This window comes from Meles meles, chromosome 4, assembly GCF_922984935.1.
Source record: "Meles meles chromosome 4, mMelMel3.1 paternal haplotype, whole genome shotgun sequence".
Lineage (NCBI taxonomy): Eukaryota > Metazoa > Chordata > Mammalia > Carnivora > Mustelidae > Meles > Meles meles.
In genome coordinates, this window is record NC_060069.1 from 138,190,129 (window position 1) to 138,217,453 (window position 27,325).

The 27,325-nt window shown below is 38.9% G+C and overlaps 1 long non-coding RNA gene across 1 annotated transcript in view; it reads left to right on the top strand.

The window, feature by feature from the left end:
• LOC123939688 overlaps positions 1 to 27,325 on the top strand; it is a 92,094-nt gene that overhangs the window by 6,417 nt on the left and 58,352 nt on the right. The window contains exon 2 of the long non-coding RNA XR_006817955.1: positions 1,208 to 1,323. This is a non-coding gene — a long non-coding RNA (uncharacterized LOC123939688). The remainder of the gene's footprint in view (positions 1 to 1,207; positions 1,324 to 27,325) is intronic.

Below are 27,325 nucleotides of genomic sequence, written 5' to 3' on the forward strand. Positions count from 1 at the left end.
ACATCCAGTCTAGTGTTTGACCCAACAATTGGCACCATGGTCTAGCCAAGTGAAGACCCAAGAATAACCATCACAGTGACCTCCATTCAATAGTATTTCCTCAAAGGCACGATGATAATTAAGTTTTTAAAAGTTCCCTTAGTGAACAACATAAGGCATGTTTTCATTAAGAAAAATCCCCGTGTTTTTTATTTTCTTTGTTCTTTTCAGTCAGTTGTTTTGTTGTGGAGATGGGGAGGAATGGGGGAGGGAGGATCGGATGTGTTCACATGCCCTCTTCTGTATAACCTTGTCAAATATTTGTGCTAGAGCATTGGGAACACTGTGTTTGTCCATTAGAGAGAACCAAAATAGGACAAATAAGCTACTCACAATCTAGTGGAAGTTAGAGATATGTAAACAATCTCCCTTACATATTACATATTACAAGTTGTGTTTTAAATTCAGTGTCTCCAAAAGGTAAAAAGGCAATAGTATTGAAGGCATATAAAAGGGTTTGGATGTGATTGGGCGCCCAGCTGAAAGGAAATTTCACAGACGTATAAGGGTAGCATTGCAAACCTTCCTTACAATTTTTTAGTATGGACAGGTAGAGGGGGAAAGGGCATAGTATAAGGAAATTGTTTCTAAGGTAGGGTCACTCCTCAGTTGCACCACAGAGATGGCTAGAATTAATCAAATTCACACAGCAAGTCCTGACATTTGATGGCCTAATTAGAGTGATTATGGGTACGCTTTAAAATATGCTTTGTCAGCAGATGATCCAATGAGATGTTTCCATAAAGAACATGTTCCCACTCCACACCTGGACCAGGAGCAGCTCAAAACATGGAACTAAAGTTAGTACATTAATAATTGTTTGTGATGTGGTTGGCAAAAATACTTTGTAATTGTGCTCACAGGAGTGCTTTAGGGAGATAATTGTAGTAGGTCAGGTTTTTCTCTACCTGGTAGGAACATTTCAGGAACTTTTTTTGTGATAAAAAAACACTTTGATGTATGAATACATATATATAAATGTTTATAATATCATATATAAATAAAAGCTTTATCTTTCTTTGAGAGGAAGTGAGAGAATGAGAGCGATTCATGACAGATTTGTGACACATATATATATAAAATATATATAGGTAACATGTACTATATATTATGTGTGTGTGTGTTTATACTGGTCTAAAGTGCTCACAAATGCTTTTTTTTTCCTCAGAAGGAAAGTTGGTGAGAACAATAAACTAGCTGTGACCTCTGTATATATCATGAGCTACAACTGAAACACAATGGGGCCAACAGTTGTGGAAGGAAGCAAACAGTAGAACAAAGTTGGTAGGTTGGTAATTTTTGTTTTGCTTTTGCTTTTAACTGCAGCATGTAAATACTGAATTCTCATAGTGTTGAGGAACTGAAATGAAAGAATAATACTCCTCACCAGATATTCAGCGTGAACGTTATATAAAAATGTAAATAATTATAGGATGTGAAAATGTCTCAGAGCAACAGCTATTGAGGGAATATAATTCATTTGTTTTTTGATATGGGTGTGTAGTTTATGCTAATTTCAGTAGGGATTTTGACTATATGATCTGTGTTTAATACAGAAGTCCTGAAATTAAGTGATGGCTCTTTATTTTGAATTTTCTGCAATAGTACAGATATTATTCAATTTTATTATTTTTAAAGCAGTGTTGGAAAGGGAAAAATTAACTTGACCCTTCAAGTTTCGTCTAGCTGGTCTAAAAATTAAATTGACATGAGACAGATTAATAGGAGAAAAAAACGAAGTTTAATAATGTGCGCACAGAGGCCCAATAATAAAATTGAGACTTAAAGAAATAACCAAGGCATGTCAAGACCAAGCTTCTTGGACAAAGAAACATAAATCTGTGAGTGGTTGACAGGACAAAGTAAATGTATGTTCAGAAGCTTCAATTAGTAAGGAATTCTAAATAGAATTTGGTCCCGTTAATAAATTAGTAAGAGTACCAAGGTTTGTTTATATAGGCTTCTTTTCCTGAATTCCCTATCTTTGGTGATAAGGATGTCTCTTTACCTCTTGGTACAGGGAGGATACCTTTCGCTTAGAAGATTTATTTCCCGCTTTCAGGAGACAAAGGAGGGTCAGTGTATTCTTCTTGCACTGGTTATTTCTTAAATAAATTTAATTTGAAATAATTGATATGCCATTGTGGCACATTTTGGGACAGCCTGGGGCCCTTCAGCATATAATTCATTAAATACATAACTAAATACTTAAAAAATATTCCAGATTGTGAAATTATTCATGTATTTGTATTTACAAGTCAGAAGAAAAATGACCTAGGAAAGACTTTTAAAAAGGAGTAAGCCAGGAAGCACCACTCTTTTCTTTACACTCATTTCCTACATGTTTGAACCCTTGATCTCATGGCTTTGAACACCGTTGTTGCGAGAGGACTCGCTAATTAATAGTTCCAGCTCAGACAGCAGACTTGTATAACTAAGAGCGTAATGAACATCTCTTCTTGGAGTCTGATAGGTGTTTCATGTATATAACATGTCCCAAGATGAATCCTTGCTTGCCCTTGTGCCTCAGCCCTCAATAAACTTGTCCCTCCTGCACTGTTTATCTCAATACAACTCTTGTACCCTTGGTTTAGGCCAATGATTTTGGAGTCAACAAGAAAGAAACAACAAGAAAGGACTCCTTTCTTTTTCCAGTACCCCTTAGGCCATCCATGAACAAATCCTCTTGACTCATCCTTTGATTTTGGACTGTTTTAGAGCCACTCAGATGGCAAGTTTATATGCTTCAACCTAACATACTCAGAATCTGACTATTTTTATCACCCTTATGATTTCCCTAGTTTATACTGTTGTGTGAATTATTGCAATACCCATATGCAAAGTAGTTCAGAGTGATCCTTTTATAATGTAAGTTTGATTATGTTATATCTACCGCCAACCCCCACTGGCTCCCATTTCATCCATGATTAAAGACAAAGGCCTTACAGTGGTCTAGAAGGCCCCACAATATGTACCCTCTTGTTTCCCTTCTTCCTGTAATCCATCCTCTCTACCTCTCTTGTTTCATCTCCTGTTGTACTCCCTACCTGTTTCTATTCTTCTTCTTTTTTTCTCTTTTTTTCTTTTTATGTGGGGCCTAAACTCATAACCCCAGAGATGGTGACCTTAGCCAGGATCAAGATTCAACCACTCAGCTAACTGAGCCACCCAGGCGCCCCTTCCTACCTGTTTCAATCCAGTGTAGTCTAAATTAGTTTTCTATTGCTGTCAAAGCAAATGACCACAAATTGCCACAAATTTAGTACTTTAAAACAGTACAAATTTATTATCTCACAGTTCTGCAGGTCAGAAGTGGGGTTGGTTTAGCTGTTTTCTCTGGTTGTTGGCAGGATTTTGTCCTATGTTTGTAGGACTGAGGTCCCTGTTTTTCCTTGCGGTCTGTTAGCTAGGGCTTGCCCTTAGCTTCCAGAGGGCTCTTTCTGGTTCTTGCTCAGGGACTTTACATCTCTGAGCCAGCAATAATGTATAGTTTTCTTTTCATACTTGGAACTTTCTAGTTTACTTTTCTGCCAAATCTCTCTTTCTATAGCCAGGAAGTTCTCTGCCTTTCAGGTTCATGATATTATGTGAGACCCACCTTGATAATCCTAGATAATCGCTTTATTTTAAAGTCTGGAACTTTAATTCCATCTGCAAAGTTATTTTGTCTGAAATATAGCAGTGTCACAAGTTCCAGAAGTTGGGACATGGACAGCTTTGGGGTACTATTATTCTGCCTACCATTGGGCCTCTTGACCAAGCATGTTCCTGTCTTAAGACCTGTATGCTTGCTGTCCTGCTATCTGGAATATTCTTCCGCTGCATAATTACACAGCTCATTCCATCACTTCCTTCAGGTTTCTGCTTAGTTATCACCAGATTCTATCAGCCTCTGACCAGGCTTTAAAAGAAATATCCATTTGCCATTGCTCTTTTCCTTTAACCTTTTTTTTTTTTTTTTTAACTTTCTCTTACCATTGCCTGACATAGAACATATTTGTTTACTTGTGTATTATATGTCCCTCTACTAAAATTCCTGGAGATCAGGGACTTTGATTTATTCACCACTGGAATCCCACTACCTATAGCAATTCCTGGCATATAGTAAAATGTTCAATAAATATTTGTTGAGTGAATGCAAATCATCAAAAAAGTCCTAGAGCCCTCACTCCATTAATTATGTCTGAGAAAAATAAGTCAACTAAGTATGAATTGACCTAATAGAACAACTTTAAAAAAAAGAAACTGTTACTCAAAAGTTAATTATTAGTTTGTCAAATACCTTGCTGAAGTCTTTTTTTTTCTTTTTTTTTCAAAGATTTTATTTATTTACTTGACAGAGATCACAAGTAGATAGAGAGGCAGGCAGAGAGAGAGAGAGAGAGAGAGAGAGAGAGAGGGAAGCAGGCTCCCCGCCGAGCAGAGAGCCCGACGCGGGACTCGATCCCAGGACCCTGAGATCATGACCCGAGCCGAAGGCAGCGGCCCAACCCACTGAGCCCAATCTATCATAAAAGAAAACTGTTTGGCATTTCTTTCTTTCTTTTTTTCTTTCTTTCTGAGACTTACTGATTTATTTTAGAGATAAAAATCAGGAGTCCGATGCTTAACTGACTGAGCTGCTCTGGTGCCCCCAGGGTTGGCATTTCTATCCTTGGCATACATAAAGTAGCTCAAAGTTTTCATCTCTTCTGTCTCTAAGTGTTAACAAGCTTTTTAATAATCTGTTCTAAAACTTGAAAGAGCTAAAATCTGTAGTTTTCAGAATCCATTTTTTCCATTTTTCAAATTAAGAATATATCTCATTTGCAAATTCTTGGTATTTCTCTTATTTAAAATATTTCCTCAAACATTATTGACAGTGAGCCCTAAATCTATAAATGACTCTAGAATTAGAGCTATTAATCCCCTCAAAAGTTATTATTCCTTCTTTTTCCTTAACTCCCCTCCCTATGATGTTTGTTTTGTTCTTTCTTGTTTAAAATTGCTTTGCTTGCTGGGTGTGGTGCATAAACAATGAATTTTGGACCACTGAAAAAAAAGGAAAAAAAAATTGCTTTGCTTGGAGCAAAGAATGAGCACAAAATGAGATTTTTGAAGATTTTGCTATCTATCTCCATATACACTACAAAGAAATCTGAACACTTTTCTCTGACTTTAGCTAAACAGTCCCTTGTGGGAGTATCAGCTCATCCTGACATTTAGCCTTCCCTTCACCATTGTTAAGGGGTTCAGCCTGGGTCTTTGTCATCTGTAGCTGATCCGTCCAGTAGTACCTCATGCAGTCTCTTTAAGTCCCTATGCATGTTTCTCTTTACTTTCCTCCTGGGTAATATCTTTGATAATGTGGGTAAAATATTTTAGAGTTACCCATCCCTCCTGAGCTATTTTCTATTTAAGTATTTTCTCAATTTGGAGCTCAGTTTGTTGAGGTCGTGATCTCAGGGTCCTGAGATTGAACCCCGTGTTGAGCTCCCGGTTCAGCGGGGAGTCTGCTCAAGGATTCCCCTCTCCCTTTGTCCCTCCCCCCACTAGCATGCATGTACTCCCCCTTCTCTCAAATAAATAAATCTTTAAAAAAAGAGTTTTCTCAATGCAAGCATACCTATCTTTCTGAATTAAAACACATTTTTTTAAAAATAAAGTTTTTGAACCCATGCTAAGTGCAGACAAGAAAAACTATGATACACAGCAGAGAACTTTTTTCTCAAAGCGTGGTCACTGGACCACCTGAATCAGAATCACGGGACAGGAAGGAGTTCTTATTAGAATGTAGATTACCAGTTATGGAATCAGAATTGGAAGGAGATAGATGAGAGGCTTGGGAATCAACATTGTTAATAAGTTTCTCAAGTATACTTTTTAAAGTTTGAGAACTTTATTTGTCAAGGATATATGCAGAAGCATAAGCCGCCTCTCCTAAGGAGACAATACTATATTTAAGATGATAAGGCCTAAAAATAATACGTGGCAAATTAATGGCATAGAAAATAAGTGCACTTGAGTCAGCAAGTCCAGCTGTTAGGGGTGGGGTGAGGGCTATTCAGGTTTCATAGAGCAGGTGTACATTGGTTATAAGAGATATTCAAGAACTATTGAGTTAATGACGGAACTGTGCTGGTAGATGAAGAAAACATAACTTTTTTTTTTTTTTTAATTGAAAAAGAACTTAGAATTCTCTTGTCTTTCCTCATTATCATACAGATAAGGGAAATTGATTCCAGAGAAGTGATTTGACTCAGTTGTCCCCTGTCACACAATATGGTGCTATTGGAAAAGACTAGACCCGAGGTTTCCTAAATCTAGACTTGGTGCTTTCTCCGATATTTCTTGAGAGATATGGACTTGCTAAGAGTAAGGAGGAAGGCATTTTAAGAACTGGACTAAATTTAGTTAAGTGTATATAGAAGAGTTGTGTATTAACCAATAGAGCAGGAAGGGTGGGGATTTGCTTCAGAGTCTAATGAAAATGTAATCGGACTGTGAGCTATTTTGAACACTAGAGTGAAGGATATAGATGGTGGAGAGCTGCTGAAAATTTTGGGATAAAATAAAAAAATGTATTAGGCAAATTAATCTATAGTTGCCACTGGGAAAGATAAGAGGGATGAAATGCCAGAGCCAGGTAGAAATGGGAGAAGTTAGCTTCATGGTACATAAGGAGAAAATTCAGACCCAAACTGATAAAAGAATGGATGTGTGACCAAATTTAATGACTGGATCCATAAAACATGTAAAGTAGTTTAATTCTAGTCTAGTTTAGGACTTTCCTTCTTCATTTGTTTTTTAAATTTAAAAAAAAAATTTTTAAGATTTTATTTATTTATTTGACAGATAGAGATCACAAGTAGGCAGAGAGGCAGGCAGAGAGAGATAGAGGAGGAATCAGCCTCCCTGCCAAGCAGAGAGCCCGATGCGGGACTCGATTCCAGGACCCTGAGATCATGACCTGAGCCGAAAGCAGAGGCTTTAACCCACTGAGCCACCCAGGTGCCCCTTAAATTATTATTTTTTTAAAGATTTATGTATTTGGGAGGGGGAGGGTACAGAGTGAGGGAGAGAAAAACTTAAGCAGACTGCACCCTGAGCATGGAGCTCAACCAGGGTCTCACGACCCTGAGATCATCACCTGAGCTGAAACCAAGAGTTGGATGCTGAACCAACTGTGCTACCCAGGTACCCCAGTTTCCTACTTTTTTTAGTTGACTAATATTTTAGCTGCAATTTTTTTAAAAAAGCAAGGAACTCACTCTTTCTTATACCCTTATAGGGCCCAACATTTCATATTTTTAAAACTAAATAACTAATAAAATATAAGTCTTACATTTAGGAGACCATTAAAGCACTATATTAAAATACTAGTTAATTCAACAAACCATGAAAAGAAGCATCTACTTGTTGTAAGGCACTGTGCCAAGTTCTAGGCCATTAGAAATGCATAAAATATGGTTTCTGTATTAGGGTTCTTCAAAGTAATAGAATAGGATGTGTACATATTGAAAAGTTTATTGTAAGGAATTGACTCATGTTATTATGGAGGCTAAGAAGTCTCAAGATCTGTGGGATGAATTGGTAAGCTGGAGACCCAGGAGAGTTGATTTCTAATCCAGTGGTCAGCAGGCTCAAAACTCAGGAGGACTGTCAGAATCAGACAGTTCAAGTCTGACGGCAGGAGAGGGACAGTGTCCCAGTTTGAAGGCAGTCATGCAGGAAGAATTCTCTCCTACTTGGGGAAGGGTCAGCTTTTTTGTTCCAGTCAGGCCTTCAACTAATTAGGTGAAGCCCACTCACGTGATAGAAGGCAATCTGCTTTACTCTGTCTTCTGATTTTTTTTTTTTAAAGATTTTTTTATTTATTTGACAGGGATCACAAGTAGGCAGAGAGGCAGGCAGAGAGAGAGGAAGGGAAGCAGGCTCCCTGCTGAGCAGAGAGCCCGATGTGGGGCTTGATCCCAGGACCCTGGGATCATGACCTGAGCCGAAGGCAGAGGCTTTAACCCACGGAGCCACCCAGGCGCCCCCTGTCTTCTGATTTAAATATTAATCTCAGGGTGCCTGGGTGGCTCCGTGGGTTAAGCTTCTGCTTCCGGATCAGGTCATGGTCTCAGGGTCCTGGGATCGAGCCCCGCATCAGGCTCTCAGCTCAGCAAGGAGCCTGCTTCTCTCTCTCTGCCTGCCTCTCCACTTACTTGTGCTCTCTCTGTCAAATAAATAATAAAAATTTAAAAATCTAAAAAAAAAAGGGGGGGGTGCATACGTGGCTCAGTTGTTTAAGCAACTGCCTTTGGCTCACGTCATGATCCTGGGATCAAGTCCCACATCAGGCTCCCTCTGACCTCTCTCTCCCCTCTCATGCTCTCTCTCTCTCTCTCGTTCTGTCTCTCTCTCTTTCTCAAATAAATAAATAAAATCTTTAAATATTAATCTCATACAGAACCCCAGAATAATCTTTGACCAAATATTTGCTCAGCATGTGGCCCAGCCAAACTGACACAAAATTAGCCATCACAGTTGCTGTTCTCAAAGAACTGACAATTTACTGGGGAAGACAGACAAGTAAAATAATCATAGCTTTAATGCTTCAATATAGATATTTTCTTTTTTTTAAACGTTTCATTTTTTATTTCTTTTAAATTTTTATTTATTTATTTGACAGAGAGAGATACAGCAAGAGAGGGAACACAAGCTGGAGGAGTGGGAGAGGGAGAAGCAGGTTCCCACTGGGCAGGGAGCCCTATGCGGGGCTCGATTCCAGGACCCTGAGATCAGGACCTGAGCCAAAGGCAGATGCTTAACACCTGAGCCACCCAGATGCTCCAATATAGACATTTTCTTAAGTAATATGCAAACACAATGGGGAGAATGATAAATTCTGTCTGTGGAGAGAGGGGAAGTCAATGAAGTTACAGGAAAAATAGTTTTTGTTCAGAAAAACACCTGGGTGGGTTGTTTTGTTTATATATATGTATCAGTGTCTCTGAGCAGTATGAGAATAACTCAGGATATCTCCACATCACTCTGGATGAGAATTAAATATGCATTTGAGTGTTGGATATAGCCAAGAGATTAAGACCTAGAACCTAAGAAGAAATCAAAGCAACCCCAAAATATATTGCTTTCTAAGAGGGTCGTGGGTTGTGGAAAAGAGAATGCAAGTACAGAAGTTGAAATGGATGGCATAGATCAAGAAGACAAAGGAAGCAGAAATGGATAGAGAGAAAGCTGATGTAGAGAAGCAGACCTTTCCCGGCTCCCTCACACCAGCCAAAGGAAGTGAACCAAACTTGGAAAAGGGAGACATCAAGTGTAGACTTTAACGTAATTGTAGAAATAACAGTATTATATTAAGAGGATGATGAAAATCTAAATAGTGAAATGTATTAAATCCTCAGACTAGGTTTTTGTTGCATTGGCATTGTAGATTCTTTAACTTAAATATAGAACTGGCAATTTTATCTTGAGGAAAGGATAGATTATGACACTTACTGTAGAATTTTATAGAATTCAGTGGTAAGTGGTTTAATAAAGTTTTACAGTTTGTTGCTTTTATAGTCTTAGACTATAAAATAAAACAGTTGAACTGAAAATGTCTTTCTCTTACCCAATTTCGTCTCCCCACTGCTTTTCATGCTCTCTTGCTTTTTGTTGACCAGCACACTGCTGCGTTTTAAGCCAAGCATTTGAAAGTGTCAAGTCCAAGTACTATTGCAGTCAGGCAACAGCTGACTTTGTTTTTACTCAAGTGTGAGATAGCGCCTACGGATGTCAACTTGGATTCTTTTTTAATGAAATAATTTCTGTGAATTCCAAATACACTAAAACATGCCAGAATTACCTTTGAAAATGTAGTGTACAGGATTGGTTTAGATTCCAGCAACAATTCAAATATACCAAATACTCATTCTCATAGAGACCTGGTGAGATCGATACAGTAGTATTAAATATTTTACCTTTTTGGAAAAATTCACTCTTGAGAGCCTTTTCATTTTGTACATTTTTCTACAGATTCTCATTTTATGTTTCTCCATGTTACTGCCATCTAAGACAGGCTGGTAGCCAAAGGCATGTTTGTGCTGCCTAACCACCCCTAAGTACAGTCAGTAAACTCGATACCACTTGATTATTGGACGATGAAAGGAAGGTGGGAGTTATTTCTCACTATTTTTAAAAAAATGTCTCAATTTGGGGAATTTCAACAGGAAGCAAACGTGATTGAGAATTTGAGTATAAAGAACTTATTTACAGTTTCAGTTCCACATAGTAAAAGATTCAGAGTGAACCATTTGAAGTCAACAAAATTCACACATTTTTTTCAAGTATGAAGGGTTTTATAGTCTGTAGGTTAAAATTGGGGTCTGAGTTTAAAAAGTCTGTGAGATACAAAGTTTAAACATTCAAAAAAAAGTTTAAGTGTTCAGAGGGAAACTCAAGAGAATACAGTGTGAGTTAACAGCTTTAGGAAAGATCAAGGATGGGAAGAACTATAAAAAGAACATATAAAGCATGCAGAATAATGGAGTTGCATATTGTTATGGAGGCTCAGTTAAAAGAAAATTAGGACAAACTGGTAAAGGTTTCCAAAGGGCAATATTTGGGAGACACAAGGGAATAAACGTGAGTCAAAGCCTGTTTCAACAGGTGTGAAAGGTTTAAAGGAGTGAATTTAGATTCTGGCTAGAGCTATGGTCAAAATGTTCCCAAAGTTTAAGTCTAATTCTTTAGACCTATGCTTAGGTAATTGTATAACATGAGACCACACTTGGAATGTTCTTTAACTATATGGAACTTATATCTCAGAATGGCCTGACATATACTAGTAGAGATTAGCAGGTCTTTCGGACCAATGGTAAGTTCCAGAATAAAGCTGAACAGAAAAAGAAAGAAAATCTCAAAAGATTACGAACCTAGGAGTACAATCTTTAGAAAAGAGATTTCATCTGGAACTCTACGTAAGAATGGGAGGATCTACAAACTGGGACCTGCCTAGGGCAGAATAAGGCAATGGTACCTCATGCTATCCACAGCTAAAAGACAAAATGCTTTTTAAGACTGCAAAATTTCATTCATGTTCCTTATCTTCTTGAATTCTGTCTTTATGCACTAAAAAGAGATAGCCTAAACAGGGCTCTTTTTGGACTACAATCCTTCTGGCACAATAGCACTGACTTCTAGTAAGTCAGGAATCAGACATAAAAATATCAAAGGGAGCTTTTCAGATGTAGCTAGAGAAAGATCAGTTGGTGCACTTGAACTATTTATTTCTGTTTAGAACATTGAACTTCTTCGTTTACTTATCTATCCTCCAATACTCTGGCTTGCTCTGGAAATCAATAGAGAAGTAAGTAATGGTCGTATTTCATGTCAAAGACTCCATTTTGGAGGACTGCAGAATTAAAAATAGAAATATCCGGGGCCCCTAGGTGGCGCAGTGGGTTAAAGCCTCTGCCTTCCGCTAAGGTCATGATCCCAGCTCCTGGGATGGAGCCCCACGTCGGGCTCTCTGCTCAGCAGGGGAGTAGTCTGCTTCCTCCTCTCTCTCTCTGCCTGCCTCTCTGCCTACTTGTGATCTCTGTCAAATAAATAAATTTTTAAAAAATAGAAATATCCATAATCATTGGTACAGACATGCTAAATGCCTGCTTTACTGGTCCTGGATGAAAGAAAAAAACATTTTATAACTCCTGATTCCTTCAAAACAACCAAAATCCCATAATAACATTCTCTAACAAAGATGTAAATTACAAGGAGACAGATTCGATAGAGAAGAAATGAACAGAAGTCATTTCAAGGTGTAGGAATGCTGAAACACACACACACAAAGAAAGGTCTAAACAAAATTTTTAATATAGATCTGGGAGGAGCCCTTAGAAATTATGTCCCTCAATAACCTCCTTTTGAAAATGTCAGTACTAAGACCTAGAGAGGTAAACTTACCTGTCCAAAGGCTGGGTAGTGATAGCTCCAGGACTAAAGTTTTAGGTCATAGATTCTCAGTCTAGTACATATTCTCAAATTTCTAAAAATTGATATTACTATGCTTTGTTCTATTAAGGCATAATTATAATCATCAAATATTTGTAGAATATCTTTTATATAATGGAATATCTTTTTATTTAGTAGTAATTTTATAACTATTTTAATTTATTTAGTAAGTTAAATTTTTTCCCTTCAGTTCATAATATATTTCACTAGCAGGTAATCCCACGCCATACCCTCACCCTATCCCATTTCACTCTCACTTGGTATCTGAAGGATAGAGTCATTCACACATTTCTTAAGTGCATGACAACTACTAATATACTTTTAAAATGTTTCAAATATAAAAGGGTTTGAGCTGCAAAAGATTGGCTTTTCTTACAGATATTTCCAGACTTTTATCTAGAACTATACTCCTAGAATCAGCTCCCTAGGAAAAACTGAAAATGTTCTCTGTGTTCTTTTTTCCTTAAGTTGTTTTGGCAACTCTTGCATTTTCATATAAGTTTTAAAATCAGCTTGCCACTTCTACAGAGTAGTCTGCTGGGATTTTGGCTAGAATGTCTTGAATCTATAGATCATTTTGACAAGAAGTGATTTCTTGACAATACTGAGCCTTCTAATCTATGAACATTGTATATCTCTCCATTTACTTAGGACTTCTTTAATTTTTCCTCAACAGTAATTTTTAGTGAATAAGTCATAAACATCTTTTAACAAATTTAGTCTTAAGCATTTCATGATTTTGATTCTATTATATATGGTAAATTTTAATTTCAATTTCTGATTGCTCATACAAATTTATAGAAGTATAATTGGTTTTTGTGTATTGACTTTGCAATCTTACTAAACTCAGTTTTAGTTCTTATAGCTTATTTGCAGTTTCTTTAGGATTTTTACATAGATGATCACATCATCTATGAATAAACAGAGATTTGTGTCTTCCTTTCCAATCTGTTTGCTTTAATTTCTTTCTTCACCTTATTATGTTGTTAGAACCTTTAGTACAGTGTTGAATAGAAGGGGTGGGAGTGGACATCCTTATTTTATTTCCCATTTTAGTAGTGATGTGTTTAGTTTTTGTGTGTGTGCGTGTGTATTTTTATTTATTTATTTTCAGTGTAACAGTACTCATTTTTTTAAAATATTTTATTTATTTGACAGAGAGAAATCACAACTAGGCAGAGAGGCAGGGAGAGAAAGAGGAGGAAGCTGGCTCCCTGCAGAGCAGAAAGCCCCATGTGGGGCTAGATCCCAGGACCCTGGGATCACGACCTGAGCCGAAGGCAGAGGCTTTAACCCACTGAGCCACCCAGGTGCCCAGTACTCATTGTTTTTGCACCACACCCAGTGCTCCATGCAATACATGCCCTCTCTATTACCCTCCACCTGGTTCCCCAACCTCCCACCCCCTGCCTTTTCAAAACCCTCAGGTTGTTTTTCAGAGTCCATAGTGATGTGTTTAGTTTTTCACCATTAATATAATACTAGCTATAGGATTTTCGAATATGTCTCTTATTAGCTTGAGAAAATTCCCTTCTATTCCTATTTTCTGAAGTAACATGCAAACTGAAAAAGTAATTATCAGCTTGGCATAATTTTGAGTAATTAAAATATTGCATCTCAGTTACGTTTTTCAATCTTGATGTATATCATCTTTTCAATAAAAATTTCATCTGTAATAATATTAGCTGAGACCAAACTTTTTCCTTGCTTGGGATTAAAAAAAAAAAAAAAAACCCACATTGGGTGAAGTAAAAAGAGTAAAGTCATGCACGCTGACCTGTGATGCTGTCAGAGCCATTTCTCTCTCCCAGCATCTCTGCTCTTCTCCTTCTTTATGGCACTATTTTTAGACAGACTTTCTTCCTATAATGGCTAAAATGGCTACAGCAGTTCCAGACCTTACATCTCCTCAGCCTTAAGGCCACTAGAAGAGAGTGTCTGCCTCTGTCTTGGAAGTCTCAGCAAAAGTCTTGCTCATTTTTGCCCAAGATTGGGTCACTTGTCTATTAAATAAATTAGCCTGGCCTGGGAAATGTGATGAGTTGAACAGCTCAAACCTGTGTCCAGTGTACCACTTGGGATTGGGGTGAGCCTGAGCCAAAAAAAAAACCCACACAGCCTAAGAGTGGCAAGAGGTCCTGTCCTGAAAGGAAATAAGGTTATGAGGTTAATAAGGTAAATAAGGTTATAAGGTTAGAGGGAATAGATTATTATGACTAAGCAGAGTCAATTACAGTGCATTATGCTAATATTTATTCAGCAAACAATATGTATAAAACCCCTTAAATCTCTTTTATTTCTCTTCAAAACAACCCTGTAATGTGGGGACTATTATTATTCCAATTTTCCAAATGAGGAAGCTGAGGTTGAGATGTAACAGACTCAGACTCAGGTGGTTTGACTTCAGTGGGCAAGTGATTAAATCAAAATGGCTCTAGGTATTACATTTAAATTCTGGGCAATAAGATGGGGAAGGTGGAGGCATAAGATACCTACTAACTGAATCAGTCCCTTTTTGTAAGGAATACAATAGCTTCCATGGAAGCCTTAAATAGTAAATGTCCACTTACATTCCATTAGCCAGAAGGAAGTCATATGTCAACCACTAGCTGAAAGACATATAGGGAAATAGTTGGGGTTTTTTTTTTAAGTTTTTTATTTATTTATTTGACAGAGATCACAAGTAGGCAGAGAGGCAGGCAGAGAGAGAAGTGGGGAAGCAGGCTCCCTGCTGAGCAGAGAGCCTGATGGCGGGGTTCAATCCCAGGACCCTGGGATCATGACCTGAGCCGAAGGCAGAGGCTTTAACCCACTGAGCCACCCAGGTGTCCCAGGAAATAGGTTTTTATGACTGGTTATTTTTCTGCTCCAAAGAAAATTGAGGTTCTGCTTTTAAGAGGTAAGGAGAGGCTATTGGATAGGCAATTAGCAGAGATGATAGTAACACCCATTGTTCCATTTATCTAATATTATGCAACCAACTACCCCAAAATCTAGTTACCTAAAACAATGACATTTAATTTGCTCACAAATCTGCATTTTGGCAGGGCTTAGCAAGGATCGGTTCTGTCTGCTCTACTCTGCATCCATTGGAGTGGCTCAAGGCCGAAGGCTAGAATCATGAGAGCTCAGTCATTCAGTCACACATCTGAAGGATTATGGCAGTTACCTGGTACCTCCACTGGGCAGAGACTGGAACAACTTCATGTGGCTCATCTATGTAGCTGCTTGGCTTCCTCACAGCATGGTGGCTGAGTTCTAATGATATGATAAAGGCAAAGTTCTATTACCTTTTATGACTTAGCCTGGAAGTCATATGGTTTCACTACTGCTGTATGCATAGGCCTACCTCAATTCAAAGGAAGGGGACCTAGCATCATCATATTATGAGAAGCACATGTGGGATGGAATTATATTGGTGCTACTTTTAGAAGATATAATCTGCCAGTAAGTGCTTACGTGTCATTATGCTAATGTCTGAAAATGAATATTTCTCTTTTTTTGTTTGAGTCATTAATTAAATGTTTAATGCATACATTTTATTTTATTTTTTAAAGATATTATTTACTTATTTATTTGACAGACAGAGATCACAAGTAGGCAGAGAAGCAGGCAGAGAGAGAGGAGGAAGCAGGCTCCCTGCTGAGCAGAGAGCCCAGTTCGGGGCTCGATCCCAGGACCCTGGGATCATGACCTGATCCGAAGGCAGAGGCTTTAACCCACTGAGCCACCCAGGTGCTCCTAATACAAACATTTTAAAAGAGAAATTGCAAACTAGAAAAAAACAATTCCCCTGAAAATATTTAATGTAAATAACTCCTTGAGATGGTGCTTTTTACAAAAGGTTTGTCAGAATATTTCATTTCTGCAAACATCAACCAAAGCATTCTTTTTCCTTCCTTCCTTTCTTTTCTAGAGTATTCTTTTTAAAAACAAAAGCTGGACCACGTTATTTGTCCTCTTACCATGTCTCGGTTCTTCTCATTATAACTTAAATACAATAAAATCTTTTTATCAGGGTTTATGAGCTGGTTTCTTTCTTCAGTTTTTTTCTTCCCTTCGTTGGCTGTGCTTCTGTTATACGACATGTCAGTGCAAACAGTTCAGCTTCTTTTATTCTTCTGGTCCTTTGTACATTGCTGTTTGTTTCCCCAGGGGCTCTCTTCCTCCTGTGCATTGAATGAACCCCTGATCATGCTCCACCTTCTTAGAAGGCCTTTAAATAGGTGATCAGCTAAGACATTACATATATCAATGTTTATTTTTATTCATTTGTTATTTATTTCTCCCTCTGAAATGAAGCTTCATAGCTGTAGAAACCTCATTGTGATCCAATGAGCTAGGTACTATTGTCATTGTCATTTTACTGATAGTAACTGAAGCCCAAGGCCCTTTTGGGGAACAAGAATGTCCTGTCCCCTTCAAGGTCCTTCTAGTTGGACTAAGAGTCAAATTGACATGAAACAGATTAGCAAGAGAAAATAAAATGTAATAGTGTATGTACAAGGAATCCACACAGACGTGGAACTTGCAAAGACAGGCAGTAAGGCATCTTGAATTAAAGAGAAGGGATTAGGGGTCTGGGACTTCAAAGGGAAGGAATGCAATTCTAAAGAAGAATGAAAAAAGAGTAAATCTTTGGTAAACATGTTTGCTGGGCCACTCAGAAGCAATGGATGAAGAAAGGACTTTGACCAAACAGACCTTTCGACGTTCCTTCCTGTCTACCCTACCTAGTTCAAATCGTAATATAGTTATCTAGGGTGATAGCTCTCTTTCTGGAACAGGTCCTCTACCTAAATTCTTTTTAAGCAGTTATAGGCTGTTGGGTCCCCAATGTTGGGTCCCCCAATAATGGATCTGTGATTAAAGGAGCAAGACTGATACAAAGTGAAGGTCAAGCAAAGCTTTATTTCGTGCCAAGCATCAAGAATCAATTAGCAATAATCGCGCCTCGGATAAACCTCATTGGCTACGATACTGCCGAACGTTCGGGGCCGCGCCTCTTACAGAGAGGGCGACCCTTTTCTGTTTCACAGACTAGCTTTTAAGGGCAAAGGCCATGTGGTTGGGCCTGGTCACGCACAGGTGGCCAATGAAATTGTAACACACAGAGAAAGCTGCACAGTTATGTTAGGTCACACATAAGTGACCAATTGGATCACAAAATACCCTAGATATTTGAACCAGCCTATCACCTTGGTCAGAATTGGCACCCAAAAAGTGCCCAAAGGGCAGGGCCCATACTCCTTGTAACTAGGGGGACAGTATGCATGCATTACTGATTGGATGTCTCCACCTGACCCAACTCAGTCCTGCATTCGGGCTGTTATCTCCACCTGACCTGACCCACCTTTGTATTTGGGCTTTGTTACCTGGGACTGGTTTCCCGGACTTGCTTTTAAGTAAGTCCCTGGGGGAAGGGGGGCAGGGACAGTTTAAGTTTGAAACAACAAAATTATTGTTTAACCGGATGGAAGCGCTCTGGCTAAATAGGTCCTTACATAGGGGAGGTAAAGAACTTCTCCTGAACTTGCTGGGTCTTAATTACTTTTAACTCTAAGTAATTTTTATGCCAAAGTGGCATAATTTGGGGGACCCATCCCAAACTTCTTCAGCCTGTTGGTATTAAGTAAGTGACAAAACCAGGCACTTGGACTGCAGAAGCAATGCTTTGATTCACCATGCTCTAAATGACTTGGTAAAAGAGAGAAAGCATGCCTTAATTTGGCCTGTCATTGCTGATCAAGAAAGGAGGTGAGGCCATTTGAACAGAGCCTTGAGTGATGGATACAGCTTTGTTGGATGGTGATGGGAAGACAGATCATAGATAGATCATAGATAGATAGGTGATAGATAACAGATAGATGATAGCAAACATCTTAGATATCATAGGTATCATAGATGATAGATAGATGGATAGATCACTTACTCTTGAGTTATGAGCCAGTATTCTTCTAAGAGCTTTACAATATAACTCATTTAAACTTGCCTTGCTGGATAATAGTATCTTATTAAGAAAGAAAGAGGGATGGTGGTTAGTAACTTAATAGGGCAGTAATTGTAAAGGAAGATTGCCTTTAGGCTGGGAAAAATTACAAAATGTGTTAAAGCTGAGAGGGAAGAGGCAGTAGAGGAGAGATGACTGACTGGAGAAAGAAGAGTTTGGGGAGAGACAGGACATGTACTAGAGAAAAACAAGAGGAGTTAAATCAAATTACAGACAAAAGTTAGACTGGTAAGAGGATGGGTTTAAATATGGAGATGATTTCAGGCAGAGGAGATGCCTGGGAAATAAATGGCTTTAGTGTCAGATGGATTAGTTTGCTGAGGGTGTACGTAGCTAAGGCGGGTGACTAAAGGGACATGGAAAAGATTTGGAGCAGCCTCTCTGAGCTTCATGACAAGGAACAAAGAAAGTGAAATAAGGATGGCCAGGTAGAGAGCATGAATCTACGGTGATCCAAGTGGTACCATTAAGTGACTTTTCAAACAATGCACAGCAGTCTACAATGGGACAGAAGTCCAGTTGTTGATAGCTGGACATGTGGATTCATGTGAAGGTCGTGCTGATCACATTTTTTAAATGATTTTATTCATTTATTTATTCGAGAAAGAGAGAGCGAGAGAGCACAAAAGCAGGAAGAAGGGGCAGAGGCAGAGAGAGAAGCAGATTCCCAGTGAGCAGGGACCCAGGACCCTGAGGTTATGACCTGAGCTGAAGACATGCAATTAACTGATTGAGCCACCCAAGTGCTCCGCATTTTGATATTTTTAATTGTTGCCTTGGGTTGGGTAAAGAGCCAAGTGAAGCTGGGAGAAAGGATAGAATCATTGGTCAAAGTAATATAAATTGAGGGTATGAACACTAGACCCAGAGCAAGGAGACCTGTGTTCCAACCCTCCTTGCACTTTCTAGAGGGTCGACCTTGGGTTGTCTCCCTTAGTTCCTTCATCTTTATAACAAAAGTGTTGACGTAAATTTTCACTCAAATTTGGCTATATATAGAATTACCTGGTGAAATTTAAAAAAAAATGTTATTCTTGGTCCCTATCTTAGAACAATTAAATAGGATTGAGAGGTACAACCTAGATATCTGTTTTTTGTTTCGTTTTGGTTTTTTAGAGCATGTCAGGTGATTTCTTTTTTACTCCAGCTTTTCTTTTTTTTTTTGATAATTCATGGGCCATTACATTGCATAAATTTAAGGTATACAACATGATGATTTGATGTATGTATATATTGTGACATTGTAACTGCAGTAGGGTTTTTTTTTTATCATCTCAGTTACATTTTTGGTACTGAGAACTTTTAAGATTTACTCTAAGTCGCTCTGAAGTACGTACTACATAACTATATAGTCATGCTGTACATTTAATTTCCCAGTCATCTTATAACCAGAAGTCTGTGTCCTTTAACCACCTTTGCCCATCCTCTGCACTTCCTACCCCTGTCAACCATTGTCCTAATCTCCGTTTCATTGAGTTTTGCTTTTTGTTTTTAGGTTCTACATACAAGTGAGATCATACAGTATTTCTTTCTTTGTCTGACTTATTCCATTTAGCAGAATGGCCTCAATGTCCTTCCATGCTGTTGCAATGCCAAGTGATTTCTGTTGAACAGCTAGAGTTGAGAATGACTAGGGTAGATGACCTTTAACATTTCTTCTGTTTGACTAGAGGTCTCAATGAAGGCCAAAACAAGTTCAGTTATAGTGAATGAGTGAGCATGTGGGAAAAATAGGTCAGAAAGTGAAATTTAAGTTGATGATGAGGTTTGGAGAAAGGCCACCCATGGCCCTCCTTGTGGGTGGTCTGCAGTACCTAGTGTTGAATTTTGTGTTGGCACAGAAATATTTTTTTTTTTTTTTAGCATAATAGTTTTAATAGTTTCCAGCTTGGAAATGGGTACGGGAAGCTTGCAAGAACTATAGAGAAGCAAATACAATTGTTTGTTTGGGTTTTTTGCAGGTATTTTTTTTTTTTTAAGATTTTATTTATTTGACAGAGAGAGATCACAAGTAGGCAGAGAGGCAGGCAGAGAGGGGGGGAAGCAGGCTCCCTGCTGAGCAGAAAGCCTGATGCGGGGCTCGATCCCAGGACCCTGAGATCATGACCCGAGCTGAAGGCAGAGGCTTTAACCCACTGAGCCATCCAGGCGCCCCACAGGTATTTTTTTTATTATTACTTTTCAGCGTAACAGTATTCATTGTTTTTGCACCACACCCAGTGCTCCATGCAATACGTGCCCTCCTTAATACCCACCCCCTGGCTCCCCCCAAGCTCCCACCTCCCGCCTCTTCAAAACCCTCAGGTTGTTTTTCAGAGTCCATAGTCTCTCATGGTTCATCTCCCCTTCCAATTTCCCTCAACTCCCTTCTCCTTTCCATCACAGAAAGAATTTTTTTTTTAAGATTTCATTTATCTATTTGACAGACAGAGATCACAAGTGAGCAGAGAGGCAGGCAGAGAGGAGGAAGCAGGCTCCCCGCTGAGCAGACAGCCCGATGTGGGGCTCGATCCCAGAACCCTGGGATCATGACCTGAGCCGAAGGCAGAGGCCTTAACCCACTGAGCCACCCAGGTGCCCCCAGAAAGAATTTTTTGATTGAATTTCTATTAGGGCCACTGTGCAAAGAGTCCATAGAATAAATGCCATGGTCAAACAGTGGATGACACAAGGGTTCTAGCCTGTGCAGCAGGCTATAAACAGCACTTATAGACCACGCTGACACCATTGGGTCAGCTGGGGCCTCAACTCAACTGACACTGACAGAACCACAGAATTTTGTTAGCTATTAATTCCTCTCATGCTTTTCATGGCTGGCACCCTTTAGTCTAGAATGCAGGCTCTTCAGGCATTTCTTTCTATTTTCTTCTCTATCCTGTGCTGTGCTTTTCCTCTCTGAGTCATCCTCTCATTGCTTCCCACTGCTGACCTCTCTCACAACCCTTTCTACTGCCTTCTGGAAATATTCTATTCTCTACAACATTCTCAGTCTCTTCATGGAACTCACTGTATTCTTGTTCTAATGTAAACTTGGCTTTTCCTTGACATCATCACTTCTCAAGCAGCTTTCTTTAAAGATGCTAGTCATTCTTTTTTCATTTGAATCTCAGGGACAGGAAGTGATATTCACTTAGATTTTCACTTGTACTTCCACACCTTGACTCTTCAGTCATGTCCTCTTTCTTTGAGTTGTATGATACTCCATTCTAACACCCATTACCCTTCCTCAACTAATCTGGTCACTCACATGATTACCGAGGACTATCACAAGTGGTTCCTCATCAAAAAGAATGTGAAATGGGGGCGCCTGGGTGGCTCAGTTGGTTAAGTGACTGCCTTCAGCTCAGGTCATGATCCCAGAGTTCTGAGATTGAGCCCTGAGTCGGGCTCTCTGCTCAGCAAGAAGCCTGCTTCTCCCTCTCCCAACACCCTGCTGTGTTCCCTATCTCACTGTGTGTTTCTCTGTCAAATAATAAATAAAATCTTAAAAAAAAAAAAAAAAAGGAATGTGAAACGAAAACTGTCTTCCCCCCTTTTCTTCCAGGTCCCCACTAACTCTCTCTGGAAGGAACTGTCACCATCAATTTTTGGATATCCTTCCAGAGATATTTTATGAAAACAGAATAATATGTTTTTATGTATAGGTATGCATATTTATGTATAAATTACTTCTTAGAAATATACAAGTGATAAAAATTTTTTTGAAAGATTTTATTTATTTATTTGACAGAGAGAGCAAGAGATACAAGCAGGCAGAGCAGCAGAGGGAGAGGGAGAAGCAGGATCCCCACTGAGTAGGGAGCCCGATGCAGGAGTCTTGATCCCAGGACCCTGGGATCATGACCTGAGCTGAAGGCAGTCGCTTAACTAACTGAGCCACCCAGGCACCCCTATGAGTGATAAGATATTATAGACACTGTTCTGAAAAAAAATTTTTTTTTTGCTTAAAATATTTTAAATAATTTTTCCTATTAGTACATACAAATTTTACTTCCTAAAAAAAAGTCTTCTGCTATTTCAAATGAAGCTACTATACATAACATTTTACCTATGTCATCTTTTATATTTGCAAGTTATTTGTGGCATCAGTTCCTAGAAGTGAGATTGCTGGGTCAAAAGTTATTTGCTTTTTTAATGTTGTGGTAGATATTGACAAAATTGCTGTCCATAGACTGTGTGCTAATTTATATTCATCAGTGATGTTTCAGAGTAAGTGTATCATTATCCTTGCCAACACAATATTTAATTCTTTTTTTCTTTGCCAGTTTGATAATTGAAAATTATTTTATTGAAGTTTTAATTTGTGATTCTCCTACTTTGAGTGAGAATGAACATCTTTTCAAATGCTTAGCTCTGTATTTCCCTTTCTGTGCCTTATTAACTATATCCTTTGTCTATATTGTGATACTGTGATTCATAGTAAGAAATGTATGTTTTGGTTTTCATCCCCATTTCTGGCATATATCTATGTATGTATGTATGTATTTATAAGATTTTATTTATTTATTTGAGAGAGAGAGAGAGAGAGAACACAAGCAGAGAGGAGGGGCAGAGGAAGAGGGACAAGCAGACTTCCTGCTGAGCAGGGAAGTTGACTCAGGGGTGGACCAATCCCAGCACCCCATAACCCCTGGACTATGACCCTAGCTGGACCCTAGTGAAAGGTAGATGCTTAACTGACTGAGCCACCCAGGCACCCCGGCACAGAGCTTTTTAAAACTGTGGAATTTAGGAGTTTCCTAAGTAATGAGAGTGGTGAAGATGTCTTTTGTTATGTCAGTAAGGTGATTTTGGACCCTACCTAAGGCTGGGGACTCATTGCTAGGAGAACCAACCATGTGATTAGAGGGTTGACACTTTCAGTCCCATCCTCCTTACCTCTGGAGAGGAGAGGGGGAACGGAGGTTGAGTCAATCACCAATGATGAATGATTTCATCAATCATGCCTATGTAATGAAGCCTCTGTAAAAATCCAGAAGCGGTCAGTTTGGAGAACTTCCGGGTTGGTGAGATAGAGAACTCTTGCGTGTGCCACCATGTTGGGCCCCAAACTTCACTAAGACAGAAGAGCCTTTTTTCAACCTCACCCTCTGTATCTCTTCATCTGCTTGTTGATTGTATCCTTTAATATCTCTTGCAATAAACTAGTAATCATATGGGTAAATGGGTTTCATGAGTTTTGTGAGCTGCTCTAGCAAATTAATCAAATCCAAGGACAGGGTTGTGGGAACTCCTGGTTTATACCTGATCAGGCAGAAGGACGGTTAACTTGAACTTGTGATTGGTATCTGAACTGGAGGGTAGTCTTGTGGAACTGAGCCCTTAACCTGTGGAATCTGATGTAATCTCTGGGTGGTGTTAGAATTGAGTTAATAGCAGGACATCTAGCTGATGTCAGAAGATTGATTGGTGGAGTGGGAAAAAAACAGAACATGTTAGAATGGGGTTCAGAACCCTTACCTATCTTCTTACTGTATTGTTACAGGTTTTTACATAATAAAGAAAATAGACCTCTACTGATACATGAATTGAAATATATTTTTTTCAGGGCGCCTGGTAGCTCAGTGGGTTAAGCCATCTGCCTTCGGCTCGAGTCATGATCCCAGGGTCCTGGGATGGAGCCCCACGTCGGGCTCTCTGCTCAGCGGGAAGCCTGCCTCCCCCCTCTCTCTGCCTGCCTCTCTGCCTACTTGTGAGCTCTGTCTGTCAAATAAATAAATAAATAAATCTTAAAAAAAAGATTAAAAAAAAAGATATATTTTTTCTAGTTTGTTGAATAGTTATTTGGGTTTTAATGTTTGTTGTATAGGACAAATTTATTTGCATTGTTTACTAATCTCCCATTTTGCTATCTCTATTTTATGTCATGCCTATACTTTTCTTATCTTGAAATTAATTTTTAAAACTTGATGACTGGAGCACCTGGGTGGCTCAGTGGGCCTCTGCTCATGGCTCAGGTCATGATCCCAGGGTCCTGGGATCAAGCCCACATTGGGCTCTCTGCTCGGCGAGGAGCCTGCTTCCCCACCTTCTCTCTCTGCCTGCCTTTCCTACTTGTGATCTCTGTCTGTCAAATCAATAAATAAAAATCTTTAAAATTTAAAAAAAATGACTATAAAATTTTAAAAAAATGACTATAGCTAATAATACTATATTGCATATTTGAAAGTTGCTGAGAATAGATCTTGATAGTTCTCATCACACACATAGAATACTTCATAATCACTCATGGTGACAGACATTGACTTGACATTGTGATCATTTTGCAATATATAAAAATACCAAATCATTATTATGTTTTACACCTGAAACCAATGTAATGTTTTATGTCAATTATACTTCAATTAAAAAAAAAAGAAAAAAATCCACATTAGTTTTGGTAGAAAAAATAGTTGACATATATTTTATTATCTTAAAAATTAAGGAACTTCTCAAAATTCCACCTAGGGTGAATTTTGTCAATAAATGTCAACTAAGAAAAAATGTCTTTGTTTCTTACAGTACTTCAATTTTTATATAAAAAGTTTTAGTCCATCTAAAATCCTAGTCTTTCTAATGCCTGCCACCATCTTGGATCACTTTCAATGCTAATGACCTTTTTAACCTCCCACCCACCGCATTCCTTGATCTCCTCTGCTCCAACAGTCCCCTCTCTTCCCACTTCTCAGCATCATCTCCTAGAGCTTCTGGAGAAGGGCTGTGAGACCCTTCTCTTTTTCTGAAAACTTAAACCTCTCACATTCCACTCCCTCATCACAATCCCTTATCCTTTTTTGTTTCTTACTATCCTAATTTGACTACAAATTCACAATAGTTTCCTCAAGACCTCTGACCCTTAACTCCTCCTTTTTTTCTCATATTATCTGCCTCTCCTAGGCAGGACCACACAATGACTTTCAGGGGACCCTGGCATTTTTGCCTTCATAGGCCTCTTTCTCCATTGAACAATGAAAAAAGAATGGTATGTTTTACAACTGCACCTATAAAAAGTAAATGTAACATTTTCTTTGGCCTGAAAGTTTTTCTTTTCTTTTCTTTTTTAAGATTTTATCTATTTGTTAGAGGGAGAGAGCGTGCATGCATGCACACAAGCAGGGGGAGCAGCACAGGGAGAGAGAGAGGGAGAAACAGGTGCTCTACTGAGCAGGGAGCCCAATGTGGGGTTCCCTCCCAGGACCCTGGGATCATGACCTGAACCGAAGGCAGACGTCCAACCACCTGAGCGACCCAGGCACCCTGAAAGTTTCCTTCTGGTTCAAAAAAGAAATTAAAACTTTTCTGTGGACCCTGGATTGTTTGTCTTAAGTATCAGTCGGCCCTGCTCCTAGGCACTGATTTACCGCTTAACCACTTTCTCGGCATCACCCTCTGCTCCCTTTTCTGTTTATCCGTACTGCTGAACCTCAAACTTATGGCTCTTTTGCGTTCTACTAGAGAAAAATCATAAAGGGGATTGATGCCATCACAGATTTAGGTCTATGACATGAATTGGGCACTTGACACTGTGTAGTAATTTTTCTACATGACCTTGATCGATTATGTTTCATTCTTCATATTAGCTATTCCAAATCATTTAGCATTCTACTTAACTAAGAGAAAATAAAGTTTAAACTTTCTTTTAATTCCCCCTTCTTCTGTGATTAGCCTTGACTGGGTAACAAAACACTTCAAGATTTAGTGGCTTAAAAGAATTATTTTTCTCTTAAGATTATGTGGGTTGGTGGGCACAGCTGGGAAATTCTCATTTTGGGTGTCTCATAGGATTGCAGCATGAACAAAGACACTCAGCTTGGCCCATAGATAGTTGAAGATATGACTTGGCTGGTTGCCCAAGATATCTCTTCCACAAGGCTGGTAACTGTTGTTGGTTGTAAGCTAAGAGCTGGTCTGGGGATGTTGACCAGAGCACCAATGTGGGGCCGGCCTATCCAGTGGCTCTGTATGGCCACTCACAACATGGTGGCTAGGTCTGAAAAGGAGTGTCCCAAGAACCAGTGTTCCAAAATGTGTAACAAAGCCTTGGAGGTCCTGGAATGTCAGTTCTATTGCATTCTATTGGTCCAGCAAGTCATTAAAAACAGCCTAGTTTCAAGGGTAGGAGAATGACCGTCTTTGGATGGGGGAATGACATGGCCACATTATTAAAGAACATACAGATAGAAATGGTAATCTGCCACATGCTAATGCAAAATAAGTTGCCTCTATACCCATTTTTATTGTTTCCTTCCCATCTCAGAGGAAGCAGTGTCCTTATATCTTTTCATGTCTGATCTTTTAACATAGACTGTTCTTAGCCCTCCCAACTCTTCAGAGACCTCATTTTATCAAGTTTCTTCTGTCTTGTGTGTTCTGTCTTTTGCCTTTATTGGTTTTCTTATGAATATCCTCAAGTCTCCCCCTTAAGAATAATTGAGTTTGGGTTTATATTCTACTCCAGATAAACATATTATATATATGTTTCTATATGCAAACACACTGTTTGCAAATTGGGTCTATCCTTATTAGTTTTGTCTTTCAAGTTCCTATTCACTGCTCGATCTACTAAATACTGGATATGGACTGCCAACCCTACCACCATGTTGAAATCATTCTTCTTTTTGTTATTGAAGACTTCCTAATTGCCCAATGTAACAGACACTTTAAAGTCTTTATAGTTTTGATAATAATTAGAGTTATTGATCATTCCCTTGTTCTTGAGACTATTCATGGGCTTTTATGATTCCTTCTTTATTGGTTTTCTATATGACTTCATGGCACGATATAAGTGGTAAAGTCTTAGAGAATGAAAGTAAAAAATAGGATAATATGTTAATATCCTGTGCTTCTATTACAAAATGCCACACACTTGCTGGCTTAAAACAATAACAATTTATTCTTTTTTTAGTTCTGGAGGCCAGAAGTCCAAAATCAGTACCACTGGGCTGTTGATGTTGGCAGGGCTGTCCTCCCTCTGAAGGTTCTAAGGGACATTAGGACATTAGGATCCTTTTCTCTTCTAGCTGCTGCTGCTGCTTCTTCTTCTATTTCTTCTTTTTCTTCTTCTTCTTCTTTATTCTTCTTTTGATGTTATTTATTTGAGAGAGAGAAAGAGAGCATGAGCAGGGGGAGGGGCAGAGGGACAAGAACACTCCCCACTGAGCACAGAGCCTGATGTGGGGCTCAATCCCAGGACCCCAAGATTGTGACCTGAGCTGAAGTCAAATGTTTAATCGACTGAGCCACCCAGATGTCCCTCTCTTCCAACTTCTGATGGCTACTGTCATTCCTGTCTTGTGGCAGCATCACTCCAGTCTT